At 46.4% G+C, this 24,281-nt stretch overlaps 2 long non-coding RNA genes across 2 annotated transcripts in view; both read left to right on the top strand.

Annotated features, from left to right (window-relative positions):
• Positions 1-24,281, top strand: part of LOC132211203 (uncharacterized) — a 46,456-nt gene that overhangs the window by 17,645 nt on the left and 4,530 nt on the right. The gene's annotated exons all lie outside the window — the stretch shown is intronic.
• On the top strand, positions 294-21,136 carry LOC132211202 (uncharacterized). Its single transcript, XR_009447432.1, has 6 exons — positions 294-308; positions 4,795-5,402; positions 11,721-11,864; positions 12,960-13,077; positions 13,822-13,984; positions 20,785-21,136. It is a non-coding gene; the product is annotated as an uncharacterized LOC132211202 (long non-coding RNA).

Genomic DNA, 24,281 nt, shown 5'->3' with positions numbered 1-24,281 from the left:
GACGTAACGTTCAGCCCAGAAATACCTGAGTGACTAACCAGGTACCATATATGGACTAGACATTGGACCACCAATCCACACCTGCCAAATACCCTAAGCCCTTGTCCTATATGGACAATGCAGTAAGCCACCAATCAGTGTGCGCCGAGTACACTAAGCCCCCCCACCCCTTCCCATTCTGCCGCTCAAAAGGCATGCCCACCCTGCATGTGCTGCTGTTCTCCCCTCTCGAGACAGCCCGGCAGGTGCTTCTCCTCTAATAAAGCCTGTAGTCCTGGTTTTAGTCCTCCGTCTGATCTTTCATTTTGGTGCCGAAACCCGGGAGAGGTGAACGGGAGCGTGGACGATCCTTGAACCTAGGCCCAAACTTCTGATTCCTGCTCTGGCTCTGCTTGGTGGTACGGTTCTGAGTTGATTGGCCCACTCCGGACACCTCTGGAACCCTGCCGCGCCAGGACACGTGGGGATCTCGTCGCTTCCCTTCCACCGGTAGGCTTCAGGGACTTTCCCAACACCCTTACTTCTTTTTCTCTCGCTCCCTGTGACCTGGAGGGGCATTAGGGCCTACAGAGTTTCCCGTCTACTGGGCTACACGTTTCGTGTGTTCTACAAAAGCCCAGATACCTGGCCGGGAATTCTCTTCTACTCCGCAGGAAAGGTCTGGGGGTGACGACCTTGGGGAACCTTTACTCACCTCTCTCTCTCTCTCTCTCTCTCTCTCTCTCTCTCTCTCTCTCTCTCTCTCTCTCTCTCTCTCTCCAGGTTGGCTGAGGGAAAAGGAGGATGCTCCTTGTTCCCTCCCCAACTTCTCTTGCCCTTCTCTCCGGTCATGGGGACCTCTCAGTCCAAACCCCCTCGAAACACACCCTTACGGTGTCTCCTCGCCAATCTCTCGACCCTTGGTCTTTCTGGCTACATCAAACCAAAGAAGCTCTACCTGGCCACAATATAAACTCTCTCAGTGGCCCGAAAATGGCACTTTTGATTCCAATATCCTCCGAGATCTAGATAATTTTTGCCACCGGACAGGGAAAGCTTTCGAAATCCCTACGAGCAGGCTTCCTTTTCCCTCCGCTCTCACCCCTCTCTTTACTCCTCATGTTCCACTCATCAGATCCTCCTCGCAAAGTCCTCTTTGCCTCTCAAACTGATTCTCAGCTCCTTTCTCTGTCTTCCAACCCTTACAGCCTGCCATAGAAACCTGCATCCCCTGCTCTCTGAGACCTCTAACCGCCCGCCTTCCCCTGGGCGCTCTCCACACCCGTGACCAGTTCCCTTTGTGAGAGGTTGCAGCAGGGGAGGGTATTACCTGGGTAGCCATTCCCCTCTCAGTCTCTGATCTTTCTCAAATCGAAAAACACTTCAGATCTTTCTCTTCAAATCCTCTTAACCAGGAGCTGCCTTCTCCCCAGTCTCTGAGAGCCCAAATCCTGAGAATGTGAGCTCCAAAACAGCCCTTTCCATCTCACACTCATTCTCAGGCCACCACAGACTGCCTTCCTCAACAGCCTCTTCTACTTCTGCGTCCATTCTACCCCTGAGGGAGGCAGCAGGAACTGGGGGCATAGTCTGAGTAAATGTCCCATTCTCTATGTCCAGCCTCACACAGATTGAGAGGCATCTCAGGTTTATTTTTCCACTGACCTCACCACCTTCACTCCCCCCGACATGCGCAGCAAACTTCCACAAACCCCTCAAACAGACCTCGTTAACCTTTAAGGTCTTTAATAATAGAGACGAGGAAACCCATATCCAAAATCAAAGACGAGATCAGGCCAAGGCTGAGGCCCATTAGGAGGCCTTCCAGCTCCTAGCCACCTCTTTCAAACCCCAAACGACGTGCCAGTCCTCCAACTGCGGGTAAGTCAGGGCTAAGCCCCTCCGGGCCCCATGCTTCAAATGCAGTGAGGAAAGACAGTGAGCCAAGTCCTGCTCAAACCCGAGACCCCCGCCTGGGCCCTGCCCAAGGCAAGGAAGGAAAAGGCCACTGGAAAGCAGACTGTAGTCTGGCCTCCGGTCCAGGCCTCAGCCAGTCCAGCATGGCCACCCTCTGGATCTGGTTTGGAGTTCCCAGACCTCCTGGGACTGGCAACTGGAGAAGCTGCCCCGGCCCTGACAGGGCCCCACAGACTTACATCACCAGGGCAGAGCCTCGGGGAACAACTGTGGTGGCAGGTAAGCAGATCTCCTTTTTAATGGACACTCGGGCCACTTATTCTGCCCTCTCCGAATTCGCTGGGACCTTGTGCACTCCTTAGTCTCTATTATGGGGGTTCATGGATTAGTCTCACAGCCCTTAGCCACCTCACCAAAACACTGCATCTGGCTAAATTCCCCCATTCACTCTTTTCCGGTTCTACCTCGGTGCCCAGCCAGGGCTACCATGTATCCCCTCACAAAGCCCAGTTGTCCCAAACCACAGTCACCTCCCTCAATTTCACTGTCTTGCCCCACAAGGCCCCACCATTCCTGGGACTGTAAACGCCTTATCTCCTTATCTAAGACTGTCCCCTCCTCTGAAGAAAAAATTTCCTCCTTTCTCAGGCTCATTGGGTACTCTCGCCTCCAGGTTCTTCTTGCAAAGCTCCTCGATGACGTGACATGGCGAAGGGACCCCCCTCACTGAGCCTGTAGATCCCAAGGCCAACATTCTCACCCCTTTACTGCTCTGAAAACTACCCTGACCTCAGCGTCTTCTCACCCTGCTCCCCTCACCCACTCCACCTTCCCAAAAAACAACTTCCTTGCCTGGGCAGGTTTACTCATGGAAACTGAGATCGTTATCTCTAGGAAAAATGCAGGCAGTTTTAAAATCCAAGGGACTAGAGGCCTGAGAACAGATTGCAGGGCCTGCTCCCTTCTCCTCTTGCATTTTCTCCAGCCTCATGTACCTATACATAATTTTCCAAAGTCTTTATTAACTTAAAGACTTTGGAGCGTTGCTGGGTTAAATGACATGTTTTAATTCGCCTGTTCTTAGTACGTATACTTTCTTGAAAGTAAGAGAAATACTTAATGGAAGGTCTGAGGCATGATTATGCATTTTTGAAGGACATAGAAGGCTAATTTGAAAGTGTGAAATTTGTGAAGGTTGTGTATGTGATGAGAAGGAAAAGAGAAATGTTGAAAGAAAGAAAGAAGTTCTAAATTAACTATTTACAAGAATTGTAAAAGGGCCATTTTACTCTGAGCAAGAAAGTGAGGCTTCAGTCTCTAAGCCTGGCAGGTTGACGGATACTTCTTAAGCTAAACCAGAATATTCAGAAAAACAGCAAGGATTGAGGTTCAGTAAAAATAAGAAGTTAAGCCAGCACAGTGTCTTACTTCTTATCCAACCATCCAGGTCCCCGACTTCCACTGCTCCTTTCCTTCCTATTCTCCTTTCCCTTGGATACAGCCCATTCTAACATTCCCTCCCACTTCCACTGCAATACCTACCTCTGTCAGGCTCACCGAGTGCCTCCCACCATCCCCAAAGAAGACTCAGAGGCACCATCCAGGACCTGATTACTCCTCACTCCTCACAGGCTCTTACCTGGCAAGGGACCCTCCGACTTTTTACTCTGGAAGAAGCTCAGGTTTCGAATTCCTTTTATATGTCTCCTCACCATAATCCTACAGGCAGCTAACAGTGAGTTCACCAATGAAGGTTTTTGGTCTTTTCAGGTGAAATGGACTTGGGATGTTGACGGAGTCATCAATTCTACTATAATTGTCTTTATTAATCCCGACCTATCCCTCCCTCACTAAAGGACATTCTCTCTTGCCCTGCAGACCCTGAACCTACTCCCTTGCCCACCCTCATCAACACAACTTTCCATCTACTCTCTAACATCAATCCCTCCTTCTCTACATCCTGCTGGATTTGTCTGTCACTGGCTCAAACCCTCTTCATAGCCACTCCAATCCCAACCTATTGGACCACTAACTTAACTCTTTCCTATACCAGACCTCAATGCACCGTATACAACATCTCTCTCCTTAATACGGAAAACACTACCTGTTTCACAAATACCTCTCAAACCACCACCTCAACAACTCCTACAGCTTACTACTGTGCACAATCTAGAAATTTACCCCCTCCCTTAGCCTGTCCTCCACCAGGTATTTTTCTCCTCTGTGGGGCTACAGCCTGCACCTGTGTCCCCCAGGACCTGTCACACTTGCTCTGCCTTTATGTCTTCCTAACCCCCAATCTTTCTACTTTGTAAAAGAATCAGGAATTGTCAAAGATCACATTAAATCCCTCCGGGACAGGATTGACCAAAGACAACATAACCAGCTATCTGGCCTTGAATTCAGAACCTAGAAACTCCTATGTCACCGGAATCTTTGAGACCCCAGGTAGATGCCCCTGACGTACCTCTCAGCAGGAAGTAGCTGCGGAAGACAGACCTTCACCCCATGACCTTGCCCGGACTCTCAATTTTTTTTTAATATTACCAAAAGCCTGCAATGATAGATCCTCCGTCCCCCCAGCTGGTGGGCAGGGTATGACGTAACGTTCAGCCCAGAAATACCTGAGTGACTAACCAGATACCTTATATGGACTAGACATTGGACCACCAATCCACACCTGCCAAATACCCTAAGCCCTTGTCCTATATGGACAATGCAGTAAGCCACCAATCAGTGTGCGCCGAGTACACTAAGCCCCCCACCCCTTCCTATTCCGCCCCTCAAAAGGCGTGCCCACCCCTGCACGTGCTGCTGTTCTCCCCTCTCGAGACAGCCCGGCAGGTGCTTCTCCTCTAATAAAGCCTGTTTTAGGTCTCTGTCTGATCTTTCACAGAGAACTCCCGGAAAAAGGGGACGGTTGGAGACCGCGGCTGAAACCTCGCCCGGTGCGCCGGCTCAGCCCGGAGACCGTGCTATCTTGAGTGGCTGTTACCGGCATCCAGAGATCGGCTACTAACCTGGAAACAAGGGATCTCTGAAAGGGCGAGGGCTACGCCCTCCATCTTGCCCCGAATCCTCCATTTTGGGGCAGAGCCCTGTGCTCAGCAAGGCTTCTTCCCGGAAGCCCAAGCCTCTGCTAGCCACACCCACGACTTCTCTAAACTAACCAATGACAATCGTGGGAAGTGCACGCCATAGATATGACCACATCCTGTGTAATGAGACACCGACTTGCGCCTGGCCAATCGGCAAGGCCCACAGTCCCCTCTGCTCCCCTTACTCCACTCCCCCTATAAAACTCTTCCGCACCGGGCTAGCCCTCTCTCTGCCACCTGCTGCTGTGTCAGTAAGGAGGGTAGGGGAGCCAGCCCCGGGTTTGTAATAATAAAGACTCTCTGCTTTTGCATCGGCCTCGGCTGGATCCTGAAATCTGGGCATAACAATCTCAAGCAGCGCGACTGACTGCGTGAACTCAGAGGAGCACTGCTTCTTCTCACGGAAAGGTTAGACTTCCCCTAAACGTGTGGTTTGCCATTCAGGTTGGAGAGAGGACTGTGCGCACGGGGCGAAATCTGCGCCCCACAGAGTCCGTGACCTTTGGGACCAGCGTGACCCGCGAGTGGGGAAGGGGCCCCACAGGGCTGCTGGCAGAAGGGAATGCTAAAAATAAGCCCATAGCTAGACTGGATGCAAAAAAGCAGCCTTGGATTTTGGCAGTCAGCTGGCTGCTTGGTGCCAGGGGCGAGTGGGCGGGCGGAGACTGCGCGCAGACCTGGAAGGTGGAGGCTTTCGAAACCGCATAACGTATCAGGCTCTTGTTGTTACAGTTCCCCTTAGATCCGTGCATTTGATTGTTAAACCCAGTGCATGGGATTCCCCAGTTGCGGTCATTCGCAGAGCCTGTAGGGGCAAGTTCTTTTTGGGGATCCTAGTAAACAAAGAGGGGGGGAGTAACAATTAACCAGTTCTGGGAGGTGGACTTTCCCAAACCAGTTTCAAGTACAATAGAGAAAATAAACCCTACTGATAGAGAGGACTGATAGCCTCAGAGGTCAATCCAGACCAGCCATGGGCAAACTACGGCCCGCGGTGCTGGGGTCCAGCCCCAGCGGGTCCAGGGGTTCCCCAAGGTGTGGACGGAGTCGGTGAAGAATAAAGGACACGGAGTCAGTGTTTAGGTGATCATCATAGCCAGATTCTTTTTTTTTATTGTCATCTAGCATCTGTATTTATACTATTTGGTCCCAATCCTATCCATTCTATACAAAAGGCCAGGGGGCTTCCCATCTCCATTCAAAGGTTATTCTATTGTTCCACTAAGCTACAAGGAAGTAACTGAAGGAGGTCACTCCAAGCAAGATCAAAGCGACCAACCAACCCTCTGGGGAAACAACCTTTCTCAGGGAGGTGGTCCTGTTTAAAACACATAGCTGTTTTTTTTTTTTTGTTTTTTGTTTTGTTTTTTTTTTGTCTTAAAAACTTTACTTCAGCTCAATATATGAATTAACCAATTATTTACACATGGCAGCTTTTAAAAATGAATCTGAATTGCAGTTGGAAATCCAGAACAAAGGTTTCCAACAGTCAGCTCACTTTTTGAAATGAATTAATCATTCAGTCAAGCTATCAAAAACTATATCCCCATTCTCACTTTTTTTTCTTTTTTTTTTCTTTTTTTATTTTATTTTATTTTATTTTATTTTTTTTTTATTGCTTAAAGTATTACAAAGGGTATTACATATGTATCCATTTTATCCCCCCGCCCTAGACAGTCCCCTAGCCTCCCCTATCACCCAGTGTCTTATGTCCATTGGTTATGCTTATATGCATGCATACAAGTCCTTTAGTTGATCTCTTACTCCCCTACCTCCTGCCCCCCAACCCTCCCCGGCCTTCCCGCTGCAGTTTGACAATCTGTTTGAGGCAGCTCTGCCTCTGTATCTCTTATTCTTCAAAAGTTTATAATGGTCTCTATTGTCCATGAATGAGTGAGATCATGTGGTATTTTTCCTTTATTGACTGGCTTATTTCACTTAGCATAATGCTCTCCAGTTCCATCCATGACGTTGCAAATGGTAAGAGTTCCTTCCTTTTTACAGCAGCATAGTATTCCATCGTGTAGATGTACCACAGTTTTCTAATCCATTCATCTACTGATGGGCACTTAGGCTGTTTCCAGATCTTAGCTAAAAACACATAGCTGTTAAGAGGGGAGCAAACATATTAAGAACAATATGCCACATACACCAGGTCCCTTGAAACATCCCTGCAGGGACTGCCTCAAGCACCCAGGGTGGATCTGCTTCCAAGTAATTCCCCCATTTTTATTTTTTAAATGACAGAGCCTTGTTAGGAAAAAAAAGAGGGAGAAGAAAGGGAAGAAGGCGGCATCCTGACACAGCCCTTTCCTTCAGCTGCCCCTTTCCCTGTGGTCCAAGGTAGAAATGGGAAACAAGTCCTGTTGCATTGAGAAGGCAGCTGCTGTTAGCCAGGTCTCTTATCTGGGTACTGATCTCAGCTGGACCAAGTCTCTTTCTGTTCCCGATCTGAGCTGGACCAAGTCTCTTTCTGTTATCTGGGTCCCAATCTGGGCTGGACATGGAAAGCGAGAAGCAGCCATGGGGGCAGGAGACCTTCCTCAGAAGGGGCGAGTGTTCAAGCCCCTGCACAATTGGGGGATGAGGATCTGTGTCCCACCTCTGTTGAACCCCAAGTTCTCTCCTACTGGCCCCCGACTCTGCCTGTCTAAGGTTGCCCCACCCTGTGGGGTCTCACCTGTCTTTGACTACCAGCCATCTCTGGGCCAAGTTGGGTGATGTGAGGTTCAGTTCTGTCTCCTTGGTAGCCTATGCCCCTGTGGCCTCCATGCCCAGCAACTGCCTTTGGATCCTCTCGCCTGCTGGCGGGGCCCCGGCATTGATCACATATCTTGGGGAACCCAGGTTTCTTCTCCAGAGAGGGCCCAACTCACGCCATTGGGCGAGAGACAGATCCATGGTACCAGCCACCGTGACCTCAGCATTAACAGAGAACTCAGGCAACAGCTTTGGGCAATTGGATAGTGAAAAGAGGGTCCCTCTTGACACAAGGGCAAGAGGGGCCAATACAGGACAAAGGAGAGTCCCGGGACAGGCTTTCTCAGACAGGATGTCAGGCTCTTGGCACAAGACAACTCCACCTATGGGGCATATACCAGACACTCCCAGTCACGGCAGAAAAGGGAGGTGCCCTTCCTGGAACAGTAGGGTAGGGAGATTCTAGAAAAGGCTGTGTTCAGGAGAGAAGGAGAAAGGCCAAAGAACCCGGAAACAAGTAGTCAGATTAAGAAAAAAAGAAAAAGGATAGGAGATGTGGGGCAAAGCTGGGACATAAGGACAGACAAAAAGGAGGCACATGTGATCCAATGGACAGGTGGTTCCAGCTCAGGGCCGCACATCTGCTGAAGATGGGCACTGGTCAGGTGTGCTCACTTGGCCTCCCAGGGGTGACCGTCCCCAGGAGGGAGGCAGAGGCTGCTCCTCCTGGAAAGATATAAAACACAACCTCTTCCCCACATCATTACTAGATCTGGTAAAACTCTTGTCTGGTTTGTGTATCCTTCTACCAGGCTGAGTCGGCAGAGGCTATTGTACAGGGGGCCCGATGATTTGGCTGCTGTACAACCCTCTGCATTGTATTTCCAAAAGGTCTAACATATAACATTATTCTCCCCTTTTGTTTGTTTGTTTCTTTTAATCAGACCAATGAGTAACATAGTTTGAATTCCTGATTATTTCAGAGAAAACAAAAAATTACTTACGCATTTAGCTACCACAACTACACAATTTCTCCCAATTCAATCCGAACCTTAAACTTTTAGCTGGTAAGTCAAATTTTAACATTTCTCAGTATTACTTTTTACTTTCAAGCGGCTCTGGAAAACCACATTTGAGCCTTGCAAAACAGGTTCTGGCCTACCTGGTCTTTTCAGATGTAAATTGACCACATTCTTTCTTTAAGATTTTGCTACAGGCGGGAGGCGACTATCACCTTCCTCCATTAGAAAAGCTTTCTTAATTAACAAAGGACCAGTTTTTCACCTTGGCTACTTAGATTTTTATAAAGATATATTTCAATAATTTTTGAGATTCAAATCCAAATTATTATTTTACGGCATATTCTTTAGCAAATTTTTGTAACAGAGACAATTTTACTGAATTTCCTTTTCGGCCTTGAAGTTAACTAAAAACTTCTTTATTATGGAAATGCCAATCCTGCTCTAGCCAGCATCTTTTTTCCTTTTTCGCTTTCCAAAGTTATGGCTAGCACTCAAGGTTATCTTAGCCAAAGTTTGGTTGTCATAAGATGTTCTCCGGTAATTTTTAAACAAAACATTAAGTAATCTCATTGTGGGAGAGCTTATAGCTCTGCCTTTTCCTGCCACCTTTTAATCTCTCCACACCAGAGGTGGATTCGGCAGCGATTTTAGATTCCAAACACAAATTAAGAGATTAATTTGAACAAGAAACCACATTGAGGTGACCATGGCACCCTTTTTCAGCCTGATTTAAAAGAGTACCTTTTAATATTCCAATTTTTTTATAATTGGATCTTTTTGCACAGGTGATTCTATCGGCAAATGAAACATTTCAGGATTAGGACATGGAGGTGGAGGGAGCCATGAAGGCCATTCCTCCCATTTTTTCTTTTTCTTTTTCTTTGTGCTCCTCTTAAGGCACCTTTCCTTCCTCAGAAAAGCAAGGACACACTTCTTGTATAAAACATTCCATCTGACTCGGCATAACCTTAACTCCTCTGCTAGCAAGCATATGTGTTAAAAGATCAATAGAGTCTTTTTTCTTCTAGACTCAGTATGGCACATCTTCTCATTCTAAATTCTGTATTATCCACCCACTTACCCTACTTATCCTCTATAGGGGGGTCTGCAGTACCCTACGGTGGAGTCCTATCCGTCCCGAGTGCAGGGGGGCTTACCTAGGGGAATCCTGTTCCAGGGGTTCCCAAAGGTGTGGACGGAGTTGGCAAAGAATAAAGGACACGGAATCAGTGTTTAGGTGATCATCATAGCCAGATTCTTTTTTTTTTTTTTTGTCATCTAGCATCTGTACTTATACTATTTGGTCCCAATCCTATCCATTCTATACAAAAGGCCAGGGGGCTTCCCATCTCCATTCAAAGGTTATTCTATTGTTCCACTAAGCTACAAGGAAGTAACTGAAGGAGGTCACTCCAAGCAAGATCAAAGTGACCAACCACCCCTCTGGGGAAACAACCTTTCTCAGGGAGGTGGTCCTGTTTAAACACATAGCTGTTAAGAGGGGAGCAAACATATTAAGAACAATATGCCATATACACCAGGTCCCTTGAAACATCCCTGCAGGGACTGCCTCAAGCACCCAGGGTGGATCATCTTCCAACACCACAGGCCGGATCCTGCCCTTTTGAAATGAATAAAACTAAAAAAAAAAAGACCATACCCTTTTATGTAATGGTGTTTACTTTGAATTTATATTAGTTCACACAAACACTCCATCCATGCTTTTGTTCCGGCCCTCCTGTCCAGTTTAAGAACCCATTGTGGCCCTCGAGTCAGAAAGTTTGCCCACCCCTCATCCAGACACACTGTAAAGTCAAATGAAGGCAGTCTGGTAAACAAATACAACCTGCCTTAAAATCAGGACTGTGGTTTACAGCACGGAGGGACAGTGTATCGTAGGGAAATTCAACACTCCCCTGAATGCCTGGCAGGACTAAGGCGTGCCAAAAAGAAGAGTAGAAGATCTGAAGCACCTTCACTACTGCACATTTTTATTTTTATTTTTTTAATTCTTTCTTCACCTTTTAATGAAGAACCTATTTTATTATTATTTTTTATTTTTTTTTTCATCACCTGATTTTACCTTTTTAATTACTAATTCCATTCCTATTGATGGTTTAATTTTGGATAAGACTGTTAACTTCTTTTATCCTATAAGATGAATACTGTAGACAAATTGACCTTTTATGCTTTTCACCTACACTTAGTATCTATGGTTTTAGTTTCTGATATACAAAAGAAATAGATGACATATATGTGACAAGTCAGCTTAATTGTTTAGGGCATGATATTAATAAAGCCAGGATCAAAATCTAAAACTACAATGGATCATTTCTGGTTTTTAACACCTCCTTATAGTTACTTATGATACCATCCAGCCTCCATGAAACTGTCTTATTCAGTGGGAAGGAGTCTGCAACTGAACTTGTATTACAAGTCAATCACCATTATTGAAAATATAACTTGCAGAGTTCCTGCCATAGTGTTTGTTATTATACTCATTAAGAATTGCTTATTCATATAGTGACTTGAACTCTTAAGTGTATATTATAATTTAGGATTTGATTTCTTTTCTGTTTTTAAAGGAAATAACCCAATGAACATTCCAGCAGGAGGAATAACAACAGATCAGCAACCACCAAACTTGATTACAGAATCTGCTCTTCCAACTTCCCTTGGGGCCACAAAGCAAGACCCATGTTTCAATTGGCTCCTGTGTGATAGTCACACATGAAAGTGGGCTGGGAATCACACAAAACGCCATAATTCTTTCTAAATGTGAGGCAGAGAAAATAGTTTGGGTGGAGGCATGCTCTTTTTCTCTTCTTTTAATTATAAGTGTAGAGCAGATAATAGATAAAACATGCTTTCTATTTTGTTGTGCATTCACCACTTGGCTCTCCTAACTTAAACTTTTTAAGTCTCATATGGTTGAAGGCCTTACTTAAATGAAGCACATTTGAGTCGCTTTAATAGATGGCTGAAGTTCTTGTTCTTCCCATAGCCCAGCGATGAACGGCTCAAATTCTGGAAACATTGGAACCCTCAGCACTATGCCAGCAGCAGCACCTACTTCCAGCACTGGCGTTCGGGAAGGCTGGCATGAACATGTCACCCAGGACATGCGGAGCCACCTAGTGCATGAACTGTATGTCCCCACCTCCCCCGTTATTCACATGTGACAGAAATATTTTGTGGCTGATAGCATTGTGACAGTTTTGCACTTTATTATCAGGATCTGACTTAATTCCTAAGTGGTTCCCGGTGATAGTGCCCAGCAGCTAAAGGGACTCACGTCCTTTGTAGGGAATCACAGACACTGCGGGCAGGCCAGAGAATCCCAGACCCCGCCTCCCCAGTGAGGGCATCAGAGCATTCAGAGCTCTACCCTGTAGAGGAGCAGGAACCGTAAGCCATGTCACAGAGGCCAACACTCCCAGTGCAGCTAGATATGTACTCTGAGCTCTGGGATACATGAGGGGGCTGGGATTAGCTCAGAAGCTAATTTATGGCTCAAGATTATGGTCTCTGGAGACCCCTGAGAATTGGGGGAATTTGGGCCTAGTGAATACAGATTGCATGACAGTACCATCATATATATAGTCAGTGAACGTGCAGAGTTAATAGTTAACTTTCGCAAGCTAGTTAAATTAAATTGAAGGTGAAGTTAACCAATGATTCTCTTGGAGTTTTCTTAATTATTTTAATTTTAAAAAAATTGTAATAAATAGTTTAAAAGTAGGAATTCAAAATCATATTATTCTTGCCCAGCTGGTGTAGCTCAGTGGTTGAGCGTCAACCATGAACCAGGAGGTTGCTGTTCAATTCTCGGTCAGGGTATATGCCTGGGTTATGGGCTTGGTCTCCAGTGTGGGGTATGTAGGGGGCAGCCAATCAATGATTCTCTATCATCATTGACTTTTCTATCTCTCTCTTCCTCTCCCTTCCTCTCTAAAATCAATAAAAAATACTTTTTAAAAAATTGTATTATTCTTGAGATGACCCAGCATTTATTGCTAATAGCAAAATATTGTTTTAGACTTGTAGATAAATCAACAGGTTAGTATTGTCTCTAGAGAATGACTTCATTTGTGTACTCATATTCTAGGCAAGAGAGACTTGGGATTTCTCTCAACAGTGTATCACCCCTGTAGGTAGATAAGCTTCTCTTTCCGTGTCACATATAAAGTGGCAAGATACTGATGTATTGAAAGTTGGTTGATAGAATATGTTGTCCTTCTAGTGTCCAAGCCATCTTCCCAATACCTGACCCTGCAGCCCTGGAGGATCCCCGCATGGAGAACCTAGTGGCCTACGCTAAGAAAGTAGAAGGGGACATGTATGAGTCTGCCAACAGCCGGGTAGGTTGCCTTACTTATTCGAGCCTGCACATACCTGTGGTAGATATAACTGCATCTGTCTGGCTGGCTTGTCTGGAAATGGGGATATGTTAGTTGGGTAAGCCCATCACCTTGAGGAGCCTGACCAGAGAGACTTAGCAGATAAGAAATTAGGTCCCATCTGCCTGGTGTGGCTCAGTGATTGAGCATCGACCTATGAGCCAGATGGTCCTGTTAGGGCACATACCTGGGTTGCAGGCTCGATCCCCAGTGTGGGGCCTGTAGGAGGCAGGCTGATCAGTGATTCTCTCATCATTGGTGTTTCTTTCTCTCTCTCCCTCTCCCTTCCTCTCTGTAAAAAGAAAAAGGAAAAAAAAATTAGGTCCCTGCACAACTCTCTTTGTTTACTGTAGTATCCACCCCTACAGGTAAATGAGGTATACAAAATTGCGTTTTATCCATGGATGCCATGTCCATGTCCATGTGGGTGTTGTTTGTTATGCTTATCCTATGTTATTGCCAGCACCAGTGAATATCCAAGAGGTTCAACTGTGGAAAGAAAAGTAACATGCATTTAGTGCCTACTGTCTATTACATCTTGTAATGTAACTAGTTCAACAAGAATTTTGGCCTTTGGTTTTTTACTTAGAAGTGTTGAACACTTACTTTGTTAGTGCACTTAATAAAAAAGTTCATTAATATTTTAGAACATACAAACCAGATCATTTTTTATAGTTTTGACTGCCTAATGTTATTGCTCTTCAGGATGAATACTATAGCTTATTAGAAGAGAAAATCTATAAGATAAAAAAAGAACTAGAAGAAAATCGGAGGTTGCGTTTTGGCATCTTGGGTAACCAGCCAGCCTTACCAGCTGCCGGGGCATAGCCTCCTGGGATACCACGGTCACAACCTGTGAGACCTCCAGGTAAGGACGTCATTTCCTTCTGTCAGCCCTTCATCTGTTCGCTTGTTTTCCCTTCTGTATTTGGGGTGTGTTTCTAAGTGTACAGAATTATGTTCTCAGGAAGCCCACATTTGGAGACTGATAGTGGTCATGACCTTGAACAGTGGCCTGTGTTTAGACATTGAGTCTCTTGTGGAGAGGTCCTTTAACGGGTTTGCAAGCATCGAATGTCCAGTGCTTTGGGACCTGTTGACTGGTTTTTTCTTTAAGTTTGAAATACTCAAGATAAAGTCCTTATTCCTCAATCAAGGATTATTTTAAATAACTTTTTCCCCTGCCATTATAGTGGGCCCCTGCCCCTGCCAGCGAATCGCATGCAGGTTTCTCACGGTATTTAACTTTTGCTGTGAATCATATTTCTGTTTACCATTCAACAGCCACCAAGTGCATTGTTTCCTTTTTCCTCTTTTCCTCTTTATTTCTTTATAGCGCTTCTTTTTCCTTACATTCCTTATTGTTGATGAGCAGAATTCATCTCCACAGGCAGCATGAATATCCGTTGTGTTTGAATTCAAGAGAGGTCATTACTTTTAGGAACAGTCTCACCAAACATTGTAGGTGGGGGAAGGAAACGTTTCTGAATATGTGAAAGGAGAGCATCAGGCCAGGCCTGGGGCAGCGAGCAAGCAGCATGGGAGGCGAGCTGGAGAAAGTGCAGTGGCTGCTCCGGGCCCTGTGAGTGCAGGTGGTCAAGCCCAGCCAGCAGGATTGACACTCAGAGAGTCTGCATCAGGCTGGGGTGCTGGCAGCTGGTCTCAACCACTTTTAAAGGTTCTTTGTCAGGTTGAAATTCACTAGTTTTTGCTTGGTTGAAGCCACCGTTTTAGTTTGAGAGTTTGGGGATGAGGGACATTTCAAACCTTTTACTAATTGAGACTTGAACAGTAAGGTGTTTTTAGAGGTTGTGAAATAAGGTGGTGACATTACCAAGATTCTAACGCAAGGCTTGGCTCTGCTCTTAGTAAAGTAGTTTGGGAGGGGAGAAAAGGTCATTTTTTAAGTTTGCAGCAATCTTATTGCATATTGGAAAAGACATGGTAGGTAAACTGGTAATATAAAGGAAAGAGTTGACAGAGGATTGTAGGAAATTACAAAGAAGGAGAGGCTGTGGTCTGCAGACACTGAGCAGCTAGTGAAGTGTCTTTCATGGGGTAACATTTCTGCGAACGATGGGCAGCCCCGGGCAGCGAAGGTCTGCGAGACGGGATTTTTCTCGTCTGTGGAGAGAAGGCTGAGAGCTGGCCACCGTTGGATGCTTTCTAAACACTGAACTTGTTTGCAAAATTAAAACCATATTTTGAGTCTTCTCCCAGATTCTAACAATAAATATAAACCCAGCTGAAGAGCTAGGAGGCCGGGGTGGGAGTGGAGGTGGTGGTGGTATGGGGGGGGGGGGGGGGGCGTGGAATGGGCTGCCTGCAGGAGAGAAAACGGAAGCCACATGCTCCGGCAGGCGTTAGTGAGAGGTGGGCTCAGACTGGTGCCCTGGCCTCAGTTAGCACCTCTTCCATAGCTGGTGGGAACATCTTCCCGACGTAGCCTTGTCGCCTTAGTCACTTTGATGCTTTTTGATCGGGGCCCTGCCATACTGACCAGTGCTTCCTCAGCCTTATTTTTTTGTGGTTCACCTGACTTTCTACCCTCATCGCCTCATTTTTTCCTGCCCCCCACCCAATCCCCACCATACCACCCTCACCAGCATTGATGCCATTTTTCCTGGATATGAAAATTCTGTTACTTAATCATCTGATTAGCTGGGTGATTTCCTTTCAGTTGTGTGTGTTGTGTATGTGTCCATGTTATTTTGCTTAGAGTTTATTGGGCAAGTTGTACTTCTGTTTCCCTGTAGCTGCTTTTCCTAATGAACTATTGTGGGTGCATTTACAGGGATGAATTCATTTACCCCGACATCCTTGGGGAATGTACAGTTGCCACCAGCTCCCGCATCCCCCATGAACCACTCTGTCCCAGTGGACAGCATGGGCTCCGTTCCAGGGATAAGTTCTGCTTGCCTTAACTGTCCTGAGACGGCCTTGCCCAAATAAGGAAAATTCTCTAAGCAGTGAAATTGTAGATTGTCTAGAATCCTATGGTACCTGTTCCTTTGGATTTGGGTTATGTTTTATTTCTTTCATCTCTCTCTCTCTCGTCTTCATTACTGTAGTGAAAATTATTTGACCATTATTTTATGTGAATGCCAATCTCCTCGGGAATTATGACTCTTTGAGAAGATGGAGTTCTGTAGATGGAATAGACAGCCTCAGTTGTGTGGCCAAGAGGGACTTGTCAGTGTCTGTTGACTACTAGAGCTTACTCTCCCGTAGCTGCTTTCTAAATGCTTCACAGAACTCAGAAAAACATATCTCGAACTTTAAATTAGAGCATGCTGTTTGTGGGAAGCTGATATAGGGTTAAGCCTCGGACTGACCTGTTGGTAAAGTCACAAACAAGTCCCAGCCTAGAGGGCACAGTCCTCTTAGCATAATTAGGCTTGACCTTATGAGGCTCCCTAGATCTTACCTGGGAAGCTAATGGGCTGAGGGAAGTGCAGGAAGTGGCCAAAACAAGTGAAACTCACAAGAACTGTGTAACTATGGAAACCACTACCTGTTTACCTCTCACTATAAAATAAAGGCTCAGCTTGCCTCAGAGATCTTTCTCTGTGGCCTCAGCCAGGCACAGGAAGATCCACGGAGACTAAAGAAGCTAGAGAGTTCTGAACGCTGTCTCTGTGTAAAACATTCTTCTCCGACTCCTTCCACACCTTTGGGAACCCCTGGGCCCCCAGGGCTGGACCCCAGCAGCTATTGATTTCTATCTAGAGGACAATCTGAAGCCCACTCATTAGAGACTTTGCATGAGAAAGCTGGCAAAGTGCCTCGGAGCTGTAAGGTCTTAATGGTGTTTCTTTCCCCAAGAGGGAGGGAGGATTTGAAGATTTCTGTCTCTTCAACTTTATCTTGAATACCTTGGCTTTCGTTCTCTGAATTCTCAGTGATGCTTGTTGTCTTTTAGATGGCCATTTCTCCTTCCCGAATGCCTCAGCCTCCTGTTATGGGTTAGCTCAGCGAGATAGACCACCGACTCAGAATTTAAATTTTAAGAGCCTTTATTAAGCTGGCCAGCTGACTACCAGCCTTGTCCTTCCCGTAAGAGCCTCACAGCTTGCAGTCCTGACTGAGAGTACAACGAGACCTTTTATCTGCAACACTACAAAGTATTTTTTTTTCTAAAATATATTTTATTGATTTTTTTTACAGAGAGGAAGGGAGAGGGATAGAGAGTTAGAAACATCGATGAGAGAGACATCGATCAGCTTCCTCCTGCACACCCCCTACTGGGGATGTGCCTGCAACCAAGGTACATGCCCTTGACCAGAATTGAACCTGGGACCTTTGAGTCCGCAGGCCGACGCTCTATCCACTGAGCCAAACCGGTTAGGGCATAAAGCATTTTTTTAAAAAAAGAAAAAACAAACTGCAAAGCGGTTCATTAGCCGTTCCTGGTACTGGCAGGGTAAAAAGTTTACATAAGATTTATGAGCAAGGTCACACCTGGCTGGGTTCAATCATAACACATTGCTTTTCTGCCGGGGTCCAACCCCAGCAGGTCCAGGGGTCCCCAAAGGTGTGGACGGAGTCGGCGAAGAAGGAAGGACACGGAGACAGTGTTCAGTTGATCAGCAGCCTAGCCAGGATCTCCAGCCAGGATCTCCAGCCAAGTTCTGGTCTGGATCTCCAGAGAGGTTCTGCTTAGGATCTCCAGCCAGGTTCTGTGGCCATGTTCCCTCGCTAGGTTCTCCAGGTTCTCCAGCCAGGTTCTGTAGCCATGTTCCCTCGCTAGGTTCTCCAGCCAGGTTCTGTCCAAGTTCTCCAGCCAGGTTCAGTCACCAGGTTCTAGTCAGGTTCTCTTGCCAATTTCTGTAGTCAGGTTCAGTCCAGGATCTTTTGCCATGTTCTCTCGCTAGGTTCTGTCTCTAGGTTCTGAGGCCAGTTTCTGTGCAGGATCTTTTGCCATGTTCTCTCCAGCGAAGTTCTTCTGTCTCTAGAGAACGTTCTGTGTAGGTTCTGTGCCTAGGTTCTGTCTCTCTTGGTTCTGTCTTCTTAGTTCTGTGTTCTAAGTTCTGTGTTCTAAGTTCTGTCTCTTTCTGTCTTGTTACAACTGTATTTATACCAGTTGATTCAATCCTATCAATCTCTATTACAAAGGTTAGGGTGTTTCTTATCTCCATTCCAGGGAGTAAAGATTATGTAGCTTAAGCATGATTGTTCGTAGTTAAAGTGATTAATTACCCGCCTGGCACTTAGTTGAGGGGTTTTATTCCCTCCCTAACTTCAGGGGAAAATCCCTACCTGGGGAAACGACCTTTCTCAGAAAGGAGACCTTGCTTAAAACACATAGTGCCAAGAAGGTGAGCAAACATATTAAGAACCGTATGCCATATATGCCAGGTCCTTTGAAACAGCAAGGATGGACCGGCTCCCGGCACTTTTCTAGCGAGATAATTAGCAATTTTTCTCTCCCATGGTCCCTGCCCCTCAGCCTACTCAGTAATTCTTCTTTGTCAGGCCCCTGCCGCTAGCACACTCCAAACATGATGAGTGCACATGCCAACAACATGATGGCCCAGGCGCCCACACAGAACCAGTTCCTGCCTCAGAACCAGTTCCCTTCATCCAGTGGGGCAGTGAGTGTGAACACTGTGGGCATGGGGCAGCCAGCGGCCCAGACAGGCGTGTCACAGGCACCGTTTGCCTTCGGGCCACCCACATTGATGCAGCCCCAGCTTCCTGCTGACCTGAGTATGTCTTCTTTCGTGGAAAGTAGAATTCTAGACTACACTTTTGATTTTTATCTTTTAGCATCTCTTGATATTGTCCTTATTTTATCCTGTCATTTTTACCGTGTTTGGGATGACTCTTACCATCTTGGGGTGAAGAACTTCATGTAAAACTAGAGTGGGCTGTGGTGTTTTGGTTTGTGTGCTTTTGCATTTTGATTTTTGTTGTTGTTGTCTTTTTCTTGGTTTTTACTTGCGTCTTTTAAATTCTAAGTTTCGTATGCAAATCTGAGAGACACTGAATTTTAAAGAGCGAGTCAGGAAGGGTCCCATGAGTTCACTGCTAATGACTTTTGGTTTGTGTATTTTGTTACCTGTCCCTGAACTGTCCAGCTGAAGTCAGGCTAACTGGGTCAGCTGAGTAGTTATCCTTTATTCAGTGTGTTTTTACTTATTCAGTCTAAAGCTGAAGAGAACTATTTTCCATTCATTTTACTGCCTTTTAAAAAATATATATATTTTTATTAATTTCAGAGAGGAAGGGGAGAGGGAGAGAGAGCTAGAAACATCAGTGATGAGAGAGAATCACTGATTGGCTGCCTCCTGCGTGCCCCACCTGGGGACCGAGCCTGCAACCTGGGCATGTGCCCTGACCAGGAATCAAACAGTGACCTTCTGGTTCGTAGGTCTATGCTCGACCACTGCGCCCGGGCATTTATTCTGTACTTTTTGTTTTATTCAGAAGCAGGCCTTGATTGCAGGCTCCACCCTGTCCTGGGCCCTCACCAGGGCATGTACAGGAGGCAACCAATCGATGTGTTTCTCTCCATTTTACTGCCTTTTTAAAACCCTTTTGTTGTTATAGTATAGTAGTGTTGCTGTATGTATATGTACATGTATTTAAAATAGGTCAAACCTGCCCTGGCCTGTTTTGCTCAGTGGATAGAGCATCGGCCTGAAGACTGAAGGGTCCCAGGTTCGATTCTGGTCAAAGGTGTGTACCTTGGTTGTGGGCACGTCCCCAGTGGGAGGTGTGCAGGAGGCAGCTGATCGATGTTTCTCTCTCATCAATGTTTCAAACTCTCTGTCCCTCTCCATTCCTCTCTGTGAAAAAATCAATAAGATATATTAAAAAATAATAATAAATAAAATAGGCCAAACCTTCCTCTAAAATATGAAGTTCGTGTTTTAATTTTTTAACATGAAGTAATATTGCATAAAAGTAATTGACTATTCTAAATTAACCCTCTAAATGCCTATTCATTAATTCTTAATTTCCAGAACGTGTCATTGCTCTAGAACAGGGGTCAGCAAATATGTCCTGTAAATATGTTTTACTTTGTGGGCCATACATAGACTCTTTGTCTTAACTATTAACCTCCAGCATTGTGTGTGTGTGGGGGGGGGGGGCGGGGGGGATCACAGCCATGTTCATTCCTACACAAATGAATGGGCGTGCTGTGTTTTAGTAAAACTTTACTACAGAAATAGGCAGCTAACTGGGTGTGGCCACAGGCAGTAGGTTGTAGCCCTTGTTCTGGACCAGTGATTTGGAATCACTTTTTCAAAGGTCTACAGATCCTCTGAAGCAAGTCCTCAGCTGAGCTCACTGCACCGGAACGTTTCAGTATTTCAACAACTTTTTTCTTTTTAAGATAAATACCTTTTCTGTTGGTCTTAGCTGTGGGTGGATATTATGGAGCATGAAGCCAGTAAGATGGGTGGACATGTTTAAACCAGAAATTTTGACAGTTACATAAATCAAAATAGAAGAAACATAGCATTAACTTTATTGGAAAGTACACGTTATAAGTGTACAGCTGGATAGATTTTTGCAAATGGAACATGCTCCTGAAACTCAGTGCCCAGTAGGCCTCTTCAAGAAACCATGATTAGATTTTCACACATTTAAATTCTTCAAATTGGTTGCCACATTTCCAAATGGGAGCATAACGTTAACACACTCTGTTTCCTCTGTTAGGGACAGGTGTCTGGTGCTGCTCTTCCTAACCTTCCGAACATGCTTGGGTCCCAGCTGCCTTGTCCACCAGAGACACAATCACCTCTGCACCAGACACCGCCTCCTGCTTCCACAGCCGCTGCCTGCCACCTCTACAGCATCCAACAGCACCTGTGATGACTCCTCCCCCGCCTGCAGCTCCCCCTCAGCCACCGACTCCTGTGTCGTCTTCCGGGCAGACTCCTACCCCAACTCCTGGCTCCGTATCTTAGTTCTTGTAAATAATTCTGCAGGGAGCATACAGGGGCATATACTTTTTCAAATTAGTGTTTATAATTTCTTCAAATAAATACCCAGAAGTGGAATGGCTGGATCGTGTGGTAGCTCTGTTTTTAATTTTTTTTTTTTTGAGGAAGCTCCACACTGTTTCTCATAGTGACTACACTAATTTATAATCCTACCAACAATGTACAACGGTTCCCTTTTCTCCACATCCTCACCAATACTTGTTATTTGTTGACTGATTGATGGAAGCCATCTGACAGGTGTGAAGTGATATCTCATTGTGGTTTTAGTGTGCATTTTCCTGGCAATTAGTGTTGTTGAGCATCTTTTCATGTCTATTGGCCATCTGTCTGTCCTCTTTAGAGAAATGGCTACTCAGGTTCTCTTCCCATTTTTAAATTGGATTACTTGTTTTTTCTTATTTTTTCTTTTGTATCCCTTTGCTCGAGAAGATATATCCAAAAAGATATTGCTAAGATCTATGGCGAAGCGTATACTGCCTATGTTTTCTTCTAGGACTTTTATGGTTTCAGGTATAACATTGAAGTCTTTAATCCATTTTGAGTTCATTTTTATATATGATACTAGAGGCCAGGTGCATGAAATTCATGCACTGGGGGTGGGGGGAATCCCTCAGCCCGGCCTGTGCCCTCTCACAGTCTGGGACCCCTCGCTCCTTACTGCCCGCCTGCTTGCTGCTCCCTACCACTCGGCTGGCTGCTCCTCAGTGCTGCCGCGGAGGTTCCTGCCACCTCCGCTGCACTCCCCAGCCATGAGCCCGGCTTCTGGATGAGCAGCACTCTCCCTGAGGGAACTCATTGTACCTCCAGGCCCTGGTTGGTGTGGATCAGTAGTTAGAGTGTCCTCCCACGCACCGAAGGGTCCTGAGTTCGATTCCAGGTGAGGGCACATACACAGGTTGTGGGTTGCTTGGGCAACTGATCAATGTTTCTCTTTCTCTTTCCCTCTCCCTTCCTCTCTCTCTAGAATCAACGAAAAGAACATATCCTTAGAGGAGGACTTAAAAAGAAAAAAGAAAAATGCTGGTTTGGTTCAGTGGATAATGCTTCTGCAGGCAGAATGAAGGGTACCAGATTGGATTCCAATCGAAGGCATAGACCTGGGTTGCCGGCTTAATCCAGGGCCCTGGCTGGGGATTCAGCAAGAGACAACCATTTTTATTGATTGATTATTTTAGAGAGAGGAAGGGAGCGAGAGAAACATCAGTGTGTTGTTCCACTTACTATGCTCTCTTTGGTGGCTTCTTGTCGGTGCCCTGACCAGGGATCCAACCTGCAACTTTGCTGTGTCAGGAGGAGGTTCTAACCCACTGCTCAGGGTGCTGCCTGTCAGGGCCCCTCAACAAAATCCCTCTGGTGTGCCCTGGCCCCTGCTGTGGGTCGGAGCTCCCCTGCTACAGCAAAGGTTTGGGTTCCATTCTGTCAGGTTTTGGGTTTGATTCCTGGTCCAAGCTGACTGCTGCTCAGCAAGTGACCGAGGACCATTGAAGTCCATGTGCTCTAGTCATTCGGCATGACCCGGGGTTCCATGGCTGACTTGGCCGACTCTGATCCCTGCTACCCCCAGTCCTCCATCCAGGGCGACTTCAACTATAAAAGCTGTGTGGCCTCCAGGTAGGTCGCCCTCTCCATGGCTCACCAGGCTTGGTTTCTGCGCAGTTGCCCTGGGAGGTGGATTTCCGGGTTCCCAGGGAGAGCGCCCTCCGATCCAGACTCCCAGGGAGAGCCGGTTGGGGGCTGAGTGCTGGCTGACCCGGATCTCCCCTGCCTGTGGCCCCGCCCCTCACTTCCTGATCTCAGATCAGGGGACCACAGGCACCTCAGCACCAGGATGCTGCCATGCCTGCTGCCCCACCCATCCCTTCTCGATTGCAGATCGGGGGCTGCAGGCATGGCTGCACTGGATGCCCTGGGTGCCGTCATGCCTGTGGCCCCACCCCTCCCTTCACATGGCAGATCAGAGGGCTGCAGGCAGGGCTGCACCCTGGGCCTGCACCCGGTTCCCTGGATGCTGCCATGCCTGCTGCTCCACCCCTCCTTTCTCCATTGCAGATCCGGGGGCTGCAGGCACAGCTGCCCCGGATGCCCTGGGTGCCGCTGTGCCTGCTGCCCCGCCCCTCCCTTCATGATCACATATCCAGGGGCCGCAGCTGTGCCTGCAGCCCCGCCTCTCCCTTGAAGATTGCAGATCAGGGGACTGCAGGCACAGGGGCACCTGGTGCCAGGGTGCGACTGTGCCTGGGGCCCCGCCCCTTTTTTCGCCATCGCAGATCAGGGAGACGCAGGCCAGTCGGTACCCCTGGCCCCGGTGGTCCTACACCCCGGCTCTCTCTTCCTCCAATCGCCATGGCGATCACCAGCACCCCTGCCAGAGGTGTCACCTGGCCTGCTGGGCTTTCTGATGGCGATCACTGGCTGGGGGGTGGGCAAAAGCAGCGGGTTGCCTTTGCCCACCCCCCAGCTCTTGCCTGCCACCATTCTTCCGTCTTTCCCCTTTTGCCTCCCATCATTGCGCCTATGTATGCAAATCAGCCGCCATCTTTGTTGGCGGTTAACCGCCATCTTGGCTGGCAGTTAATTTGCATATCACCCTGATTAGCCAATTGGAAGGGTAGTGGTCGTACGCTAATTACCATGTTTCTCTTTTATTAGATAGGACAAGAAAGTGGTCCAATTTCATATTTTCCATTTATCTGTATAGTTTTGTCAGCACCACTTATTGAAGAAACTGTCTGTACCCAATTGTATATCCTTGCCTTCTTTGTCATAGATTAATTGACCTTATAAGCAAGGAATTTTTTCTGTATTCTCTATTCTATTCCATGAATCTGTATCTTTTTTTTTTTTATGCCAGTATCATATTGTTTTGATTATTATAGCTTTGTAGTATAGTTTGATATTGGGGAGCGTAATACCTCCTACTTTGTTCTTTCTCAAGATTTCTTTGGCTTTTAAGAAATAGTTCCATATAAATTTTAGGATTAGTTCTAATGCTGAGAAGAATGCCATTGGTATTTTGATAGGGATTGCATAGGATCTGTATATTACTTAGGTAGCAAGGACATTTTAACAATATTAATTCTTTCAGTCTATGAGCAAGGTATATCCTTCCATTTATTTGTATTGTTCAGTTACTTTCTTTGGTGTCTTACAGTTTTCAGAGTACAGGTCTTTCACCTCTTTGGGTAAATTTAATCCTAGATATTGGGGGTT

The sequence above is a fragment of the Myotis daubentonii genome, chromosome 10, assembly GCF_963259705.1.
Source record: "Myotis daubentonii chromosome 10, mMyoDau2.1, whole genome shotgun sequence".
NCBI classification, from domain to species: domain Eukaryota; kingdom Metazoa; phylum Chordata; class Mammalia; order Chiroptera; family Vespertilionidae; genus Myotis; species Myotis daubentonii.
Note: the sequence above shows the minus strand (reverse complement) of the source record. Positions and strands in the feature narration are given on the sequence as shown.